Raw genomic sequence first — 8,852 nt, forward strand, 5'->3', positions numbered from 1 at the left:
ACCCTGCCCTCTGTTCAATATTCCGTTTCACTCGGAAATGCGTCACAACACTTGAGAAAAGTCGTTTGCAACTTCCGGTTCACGTGGACTTTAAACAGTTTTTCACCGTTGCTGTGTTCAGGACTTTTTGGGCGGGGCTAAAACGGTGGCTCGATGACTCACTGACGTTGGCCCCTCCCCTAACAATTGACTAGTTGCGCGTGGCCGCCATGTTGTTGTAACCTGACGAAACGATACATAAGTCAAGTCATCTTCATTTATGTAGCGCTTTTAACAATGTAGACTGTTTCAAAGCAGCTTTACAGAGATAAACGTATAATTAACATAACGGCACACAACAATGAAGTGCTGAGGCTGTCATCACCCTCTGAAAGGCAAGTCGCATCTCTTGAATCCTAAAAACACTCATTGTGAAAAATTATCTCTCTGGTAATGGAACTCGGAATGTTGTCTCTTGCTCTCGCTGTCAGATCACCGGAAGTTTTCACTGGAAGTACTATAATAATAATTCAATACATTTGTATAGCGCTTTTCTCGGCACTCAAAGCGCTTTACATAGAAGGGGGAATATCCTCAACCACCACCAATGTGCAGCATCCACCTGGATGATGCGACGGCAACCATATTGCGCAAGAACGCCCACCACACACCAGCTTACTGGTGGAGAGGAGACAGAGTGTTGAACCCAATTAGTATATGGGGATGATTAGGAGGCCATGAAGGACAGAGGCCACTGGGCAAATTTGGCCAGGATGCCGGGGTTACACCCCTACTCTTTCGAAAGACATCCTGGGATTTTTTGTGACCACAGAGAGTCAGGACCTCGGTTTAACGTCTCATCCGAAGGACGGAAGTACTGGCCCGCACACTCAGGGTTCGAACGTCAACGGTCGCCATATTGTGCACATTCGCATCAGTTCGCCGCTCAATCGCGAGTTACTGTCACTATTAGTTACTACAGCCTACAGTTTGCTAGCTAGCTATGCCTTCGTCACGGAAATGTGGTATCGTATGATGGCGTCCACTTTGTAGGCCAACTGGCAGTTTCGACTTAAACCCTATCCAAAAACCCAATAGGATTTTCCCATTGGCTTTTGAATTTTCGCTAAAAACAAGCCAACTCAAAAATAAGAACTTCGCAGGAGGACTTGAACACCATTAAGGATGCGTTTATTAGGATTCTTCACACAGAATGCGTTTGTCCATTACACTGCGCTGCTTTTCCATTATTTTTCTATGTAGGCACGCACTAGACGGATGTGTTTGACTAATGCACTCACATCTTACGTCTTATGCAGCATCTCACGCATGACACGGCTTTCTAAAAACGCAGCACTCAAGTTAAAAGAAGTTCAACTTTTAAAAGAAATGTCTCGAGAGCTTGTGGGTTTCCCCATTCCACTTCCTGCGTCACTCATTTTTCAAAGCAAAAACTCGCTCTGTGTGAATGCCCCCTAAGGCTGGTGGCGTTTTTGACACAACCGACCGAGTTTGAATCCGCCTTATTTCGAACTTATTCTTCTCCCTTTTTTTCACCGTATAACAGCTTGGTGAGGTGTTTATTTTAAATTAAAAATAAGAAAATATTTGAAAAGTGGAAATAAATTGCCCAGCTAGCAGGTTTTATTTATTAGAAGGAATAAAGTATTTAATGGGTAAGATTAGGTATAAGCAATGCATTTAATGGGTAGGATTAGGTATAAGCAGTAAACAGCAATATGCATTAAATAACTTTTTATTTGAATGTTTCAATATGTGTTGACAAATTATTTTATTTGAATGTTATCTTGATGGTGTTTATTTTAAATAAAAAATAAGAAAATATTTGAAAAGTGGAAATAAATTGCCCAGCTAGCAGGTTTTATTTATTAGAAGGAATAAAGTATTTAATGGGTAAGATTAGGTATAAGCAATGCATTTAATGGGTAGGATTAGGTATAAGCAGTAAACAGCAATATGCATTAAATAACTTTTTATTTGAATGTTTCAATATGTGTTGACAAATTAATTTATTTGAATGTTATCTTGATGGTGTTTATTTTAAATAAAAAATAAGAAAATATTTGAAAAGTGGAAATAAATTGCCCAGCTAGCAGGTTGTATTTATTAGAAGGAATAAAGTATTTAATGGGTAGGATTAGGTATAAGCAGTAAACAGCAATATGCATTAAATAATTTTTTATTTGAATGTTTCAATATGTGTTGACAAATTAATTTATTTGAATGTTATCTTGATATAACATGACACTAAGTTGTTATGAAAGAAATGCGTGGTGACATCATTGCATGAGTACGTAAGGAACCAATTATTATTATTTTTTTAACAGGTTCTGTTACATCGTGGAGTGCTGTTTATACACGGCTTTGGAGTGATGACACTGACACGAGCATTTCTTATAGCAGCCTTTACTGACTCGTTCACCAACTGAATATACACAGTTGTTCTGCGCATGTACAATATATCACACGGGACAAGTACGGAGTCACTGAAAGGACAAAACCTGAAACGTTAAGAATACAATACACAACATATTCCTCCCCTTTTACTTTTGAAGTCAATCTCAACAAATAAATGCTTTTGATGTCATACATACGTTGGTCTTTAGTTTAAGAACATTACTCTAATTATTATTATTTTTATAAACACTTTATACAACTTTTCTAACTCTAGGGAAGGAGGGTAGACTGCCTCAATTCCCTGGCGGAACCCTGGGGATTATTCTGCCCCAACGTCGTGGGTTAGCCTCTAAACTAAAGATCCAATCTCCGTGGTGGTTTTCGCACTCTAGTCGGATAACGATGAAGAACAGACACCGGTGGTGTTTCAACTAGAGCGTCTGTAACAGTCACTGGAGAGGAAGAGGTATTCTCAAAGGGAACGCTTACCCAAGGTTCACTTGAAGACGGTGTGGGTAAGGTTTCTGGTACCACATTTCGACCCGAGTTGATGTGAGATGCGTGTTGATGTGCGTCCAATTCACAGGAATCATCACTGGAGATTGTCGAGGACAACAACTGGTCAACATGTCTCCTCCACGTCAACTTGTCCTTTGTTTCAACCATGTATGAAACGGGGCCGGTTTGTGCAAGAACAGTTGCAGGTACCCATTTTGCTCCTTTCCCATAATTACGAGCAAGTATGTCGTCACCTCTGTTGAAACTCCTGAACTTCGCTTTGGATCGCCTCTCCACCTGCATTCGCTGTTGTGACAATACAATCTGCTTAGTTCCGGTTGGTCTCAGAAGATCCAGTCTGCTGCGTAGTTGTCGTTTCAACAAAGCTGTAGCTGGAGAGACTTTTGTGATTGCATGAGGAGTGTTTCTATAAGACAATAGAAATGTGTTCAGTCTTTGGTTTAGGGAGCCCTTACCCTGAGATGTCTTTAACGCCTTCTTCAGTGTCTGCACAAATCGTTCAGCCAGGCCATTTGTGGATGGATGATAAGGAGCAGACCTGATGTGCTGAATTCCATTTACACTCAGAAAAGACTGAAACTCTTCAGACACCAGCTGGGGGCCATTATCACTTACAAGCTGTTGAGGCAGCCCAAAACGACTGAAAACAGTTCTAAGCTCCTCAATGGTCTTCTCAGAGGATGTTTTATGCATGACTGCAACCTCAGGCCATTTACTGTGAGCATCCACAAGCACCAGAAACATGTGGTTCTCCAGTGGTCCTGCAAAGTCTATGTGTATTCTTTGCCATGGCACCTCTGGAAAATCCCATGGATGTAAGGGAGCTTGCTGGGGCATGTTCCTTACATTTTGACACTCTGGACAACCCTTTGCTTCCTCTTCGATCTCTGCATCCAAGCCAGGCCACCAGAAGTAGCTGCGTGCCATCTCTTTCATTCTCACTATTCCCGAATGACCAGCGTGAAGTTCTTTCAACAAACGGCGCCTCAGAGGCGGGGGTATGATGACATGATAACCCCACAGTAAGCAATCCGACTGCACTGTCAACTCATTTCTTCGAATCAGATAGGGTTTGAATTTATCTGTCATCTTTCCTTTCCAGCCCTGAGATATCCTGGTCAGAACTTCTGACAAGACTGGGTCAGTTCTTGTGAATCGTTTCACTTGGGCAGCAGTTACCGGAGCACCTTGCACTTCTTGGAAGTAGAAGATGTCCCCTTGAGGGCATTCTGGTTTTGTGTCTGGCAAAGGCAGCCTAGACAGTCCATCTGCATTGCAATGCTGCTCAGACCTCTTATACTTGATGTCGTACTGGTGAGCCGACAGCAGCAGAGCCCAACGTTGCATGCGATTCGCTGCCAGAGAAGGAATACCAGTTTGGGGACCAAAAATGGAGGTAAGGGGTCTGTGGTCTGTGAGCAGGGTAAATCTGCGCCCAAACAGGTACTGGTGAAATTTCTTCACACCAAACACGATTGCTAAAGCTTCTCGCTCAATTTGAGCGTAATTACTCTCTGCTGGGTTCAGAGTCCTTGACGCAAAAGCGATCGGTCTTTCTTCACCGGATGGCATTACATGTGAAAGTACCGCACCAACACCGTACGGTGAAGCATCACATGCCAACTGTGTCGGTAGTGCTGGGTTGTAATGTGTGAGGACCTCCGATTGTGTTAATGTGCATTTCACATCTTTGAATGCCTTTTCACATTTGTCAGACCATTTCCATTGTTTGGACTTGTTTAACAGTTCATGTAGTGGACGAAGTCTACTGGAAAGGTTTGGCATGAACTTTGCATAATATGTTAGCAATCCTAGGAATGATCGCAGCTGGCTTACGTTCTTTGGCGATGGCGCATCCACGATAGCTTTTACCTTTGATGGTGCTTTGTGAAGACCATCGCTGTCGATCACGTGTCCTAGGTACTCGATGGTGGGCTGGAAGAAGTCACATTTGTCTTTCTTCACCCGAAGGCCATACTCTTTTAGCCTTTGAAGTGTAGCATTCAGGTTCCCGAGATGGTCTTCGTCATCTTTTCCTGTAATTAACAGATCATCAAGATAACACTGTACTCCATTCAATCCACTCAGAATCTGGTCCATGGCTCGCTGGAACAACGCTGGAGCCGAAGTTATGCCAAAAGGAAGCCTCTGATATCTGTACAGGCCCTTGTGTGTCACGATGGTCAGCAGCTCTTGGGAAATAGGATCTACCTGCATTTGGAGGTAAGCTTGACATAAGTCTATCTTGCTGAATTTCTGGCCGCCTGCTAATCCAGCAAACAGATCTTCAATTAGCGGCAAGGGGTATTGTTCAACAGTTAACACCGGGTTGACAGTAACCTTGAAATCGCCACAAATTCTGACTGATCCATCCTTTTTCAGTACAGGAACAATTGGCGTGGCCCACTCGCTAACACTCACTTTCGTCAGTACGCCGGTTTCCTCCAGCCGGTCTAGTTCAGTTTCGACCTTAGGCTTTATGGCGTAAGGAACTGGGCGGGCTTTTAAGCACTTAGGTTTACTATCCGATTTAATGGTCAGCTTTACAGTGATGTCTTTCATGTTTCCCAATTCATCTCCAAACACCTCTGCATGCTTCCTCAGAATGCGTTGTAGGCTGGTAGACTCTTTCGCCACTAAATGTACTTCCTGCCAATTTAGCTTTATTTTCTCTAGCCATGATCGGCCTATCAGAGCTGTGTGACTACTGCCTTTCACAATATACAGTGGTAAGTTTACCTTCTGTTTGTTTAGCTCTACAGTCACATCCACGACTCCCGACAGGGGTACAAGTTCACCTGTGTATGTTTTCAAGGTCATCTTCGCTTCCTTGAGACAGAGGTATGGCCACTTCTCTTGGTAAGTTGACTCCGCCATGAGCGATACAGCGGCTCCTGTATCCACTTGCATGGGAACAGCCTTTCCATCTAGCAGTGGCGTCACCCAGTAGCCATCAGAATTTGAAGACACAGACATTACATGTGAGTATTCATTTTCATCAGAATCATCCTCTTGTTGTTTCCCTGTATATTCCACCTGATTTATGTTTTTCTTTTTAAATTTTCTAACATAGCCTTTCTTAAACTCTACAGGTTTAGCTGGATTTACTTTCTCATTTTGATTTTTGTTTTGGCATACACGTTCAATATGCCCTTTTTTTCCACAGTTTCTGCAGTCTTTGTCTTTAAACCAGCATTCCTGTGCCAGATGACCACTCTTTCCACAGCGGTGACATGCTTTCTTACCATCGTGTTTAATTCTTTCACTGTACACTTTGTGGACTTGACTGGATGTACTTAACTCTTGTGCATCTTTGGCAGCAATTTCCATGGATACACCGATTTCCATCGCTCGCTCTAGAGTTAGTTTACTCTCGCATAAGAGTCGCTTTTGAATGGTCTCACTACGCAACCCGCACACCAATCTGTCTCTTATAGTGTCATTCAGTGTTGTTCCGAACTCACAGTGTTCTGCCAGACGCTTCAGCACAGCAACAAATTGTGCGATCGATTCTCCCTCTAACTGATTGCGTTTATGAAAGCGGAATCTTTCAGCGATGATGAGGGGTTTTGGTGCATAATGTTCCTGGAGCATTGTTACAATGTTCTCGAATGAGCTATCACCAGGCTTATTAGGCTGGACCAGGCTACGCAGTAGATTATATGTCTTACTGCCCATTATACTGAGAAAAGTTGGTACTAGAACCTCATCTTTTATCCCGTTAGCTTTGACAAAATAATCAAACCTCTCCGTATACGAGCTCCACTGCTCGACAGTTTCATCATATGGTCCGATTTGCCCCACTAGACCCGCCATTTTGGTCTGTTTGTCAGTGTACTTTATCACTCACTCTTCTTTTGTACCGGTCTCTTGTCCCTCCCGTACCGTTTTGCGTCGTCTTCGTGATGTGCAGCTGCCGTTTTCTTTCTCTGTTTGCGCTATTTCCCCAGCGCGACGAGCATCGCACTGACGCACATGCGTTTTGCCTGTTAGCTTCCTAACGCACGCCGGCGCGGGTAACGGGCCGCTGTCAGCTGAATAGCACGTACTTTTACATGTATCGCGTAGAGAGAAGAGAGTGTTTATCCTCGTCGCCAGTTTTGTTACATCGTGGAGTGCTGTTTATACACGGCTTTGGAGTGATGACACTGACACGAGCATTTCTTATAGCAGCCTTTACTGACTCGTTCACCAACTGAATATAACCAACTGATAAACTATCAGATAAATGATCAATAACCAATTGGCATTCCAACCTAAATGTGAGGTTGTGATAAAATGTGGAGTCAGATAAAAGTAAATTGCAATTAAACTACTCTGCCACACAAAAAAAAGACTAAACGCGCCGTAATCCTTCGCCCACTTATCGGAAACCATTGTTGGACCGATTGGGCGGGCATTAAAGAAACAAATTGTCCGAAAGAACTGGTTTGTGGAAATATAATAAAGCATTTAAAATAAATATGCAAATTAAGTGACCCAAAACATCCAGTTCGCACTTACGTATGTTCTTTTAAAGTATATTATTAAGTTACTGGATGTTTCTTGAAGTGTTTAGTAAAATTACTGTTCATGTTAGTATTTTAATAAAGGACACAATAGGCACATGTTTTGTACTATAATGACCGGAGAACCGGTTATTAATTTAGCTTTGGTTCTAAAATGAGTTGTTGATCTCAAAGATATGTTGGTTAAATCATCCATCACATCTGCTCTTCCTTTTGTCCACAACTTCCTACTCTTTTACCCTGGTAATCAAAATAATTAAATTCAATAATATGTGATGCATATCCAAAGGAAATTACTGGTGCTTCACAGGAGACATACAAATAGAAGTTGACATCCTACTCACAATGGATAGGGTATAGATGACTTGCTCTATTCCAGGACTTTTGCGAGACAATGCGGGAAATATTTGAGGAAGATAAATGTAAATTATACTAAGTAAATATTGATTTACCTTAGTTGGAAACCTATTTGCCATTACGTTGGATGATAACATTTTTATTTTTATAGTTTTAAACCGCCAATAAGCTTTGTTAATTGTGACCAGCTCTGTGAATGGCACTAAGTTCGCCCATATTCTAGCGATACAACAATTTACTCAAGACATTTTCAGTCTGATAAATATGTTGAATTGAGTGACAGACTAGTGTAGCAAATTAGCTCAAAAGGGAAATACTGTATGAATAATTAATCATAGCTTGTTTTAATAAATTATAAATATTTGGATCAGTTAATCGAATTAACTTTATGTATGAATTAATATTATTGCTCGTCTTTCAACTCTTCAGAATTGGTTATGGCAGATCCAGAGTGGCTCTGGGCAGATCCAATAGTTTTAAACTTTAACTGAGTACCCGCCTTCAAGGAAGTTAATGCTTGTCAGTGGAGAGTGGCCAGACTCTCTGTACAAATGAAATGTACGAGAGTCTGGTAGGACCAGGCTAAGCTGGCAGTGTGTGTCCATTTATACTCTGATAAATATAACAAACACAGTGTATTTCTATGAGGAGGTGATGTCCACCAAAGTGAGTGAGTCATTAAAGAGGAATATTTTGATGGGAAGCACCACCTAGATGGGGCTACATTAACTAGTTATATCATCAGGCATGCTGCTGCATGCATAACACTATACAGTTGTAAGATTGGAAATAATCCAAGATATTTAAAAGGAATAAAGACATTTGCTTTTCACTCCCTCTTCTCTAAAGGCACAGCGGTGCCTATAGTGATCTAGGCCTGTAGGCCAGAGGTTTTGGACAATGGGGGAAGTTGTGATTGTCTTGGTCAGTTTGAATATCTCACACCTGGGTGTTAGTCACATGGTCATGGAAAATGACAAAAGAAGATTGTAACTGTTGTTCTGTCTCTTTTCGGATGCTGGCCTGCTCTTGAGCCAAAGGCCCTTTTGATCAGTTTATTTTCCGGTATGT

This window comes from Phoxinus phoxinus (assembly GCF_949152265.1).
Source record: "Phoxinus phoxinus genome assembly, chromosome: 15".
Classification (NCBI taxonomy): Eukaryota; Metazoa; Chordata; class Actinopteri; order Cypriniformes; family Leuciscidae; genus Phoxinus; species Phoxinus phoxinus.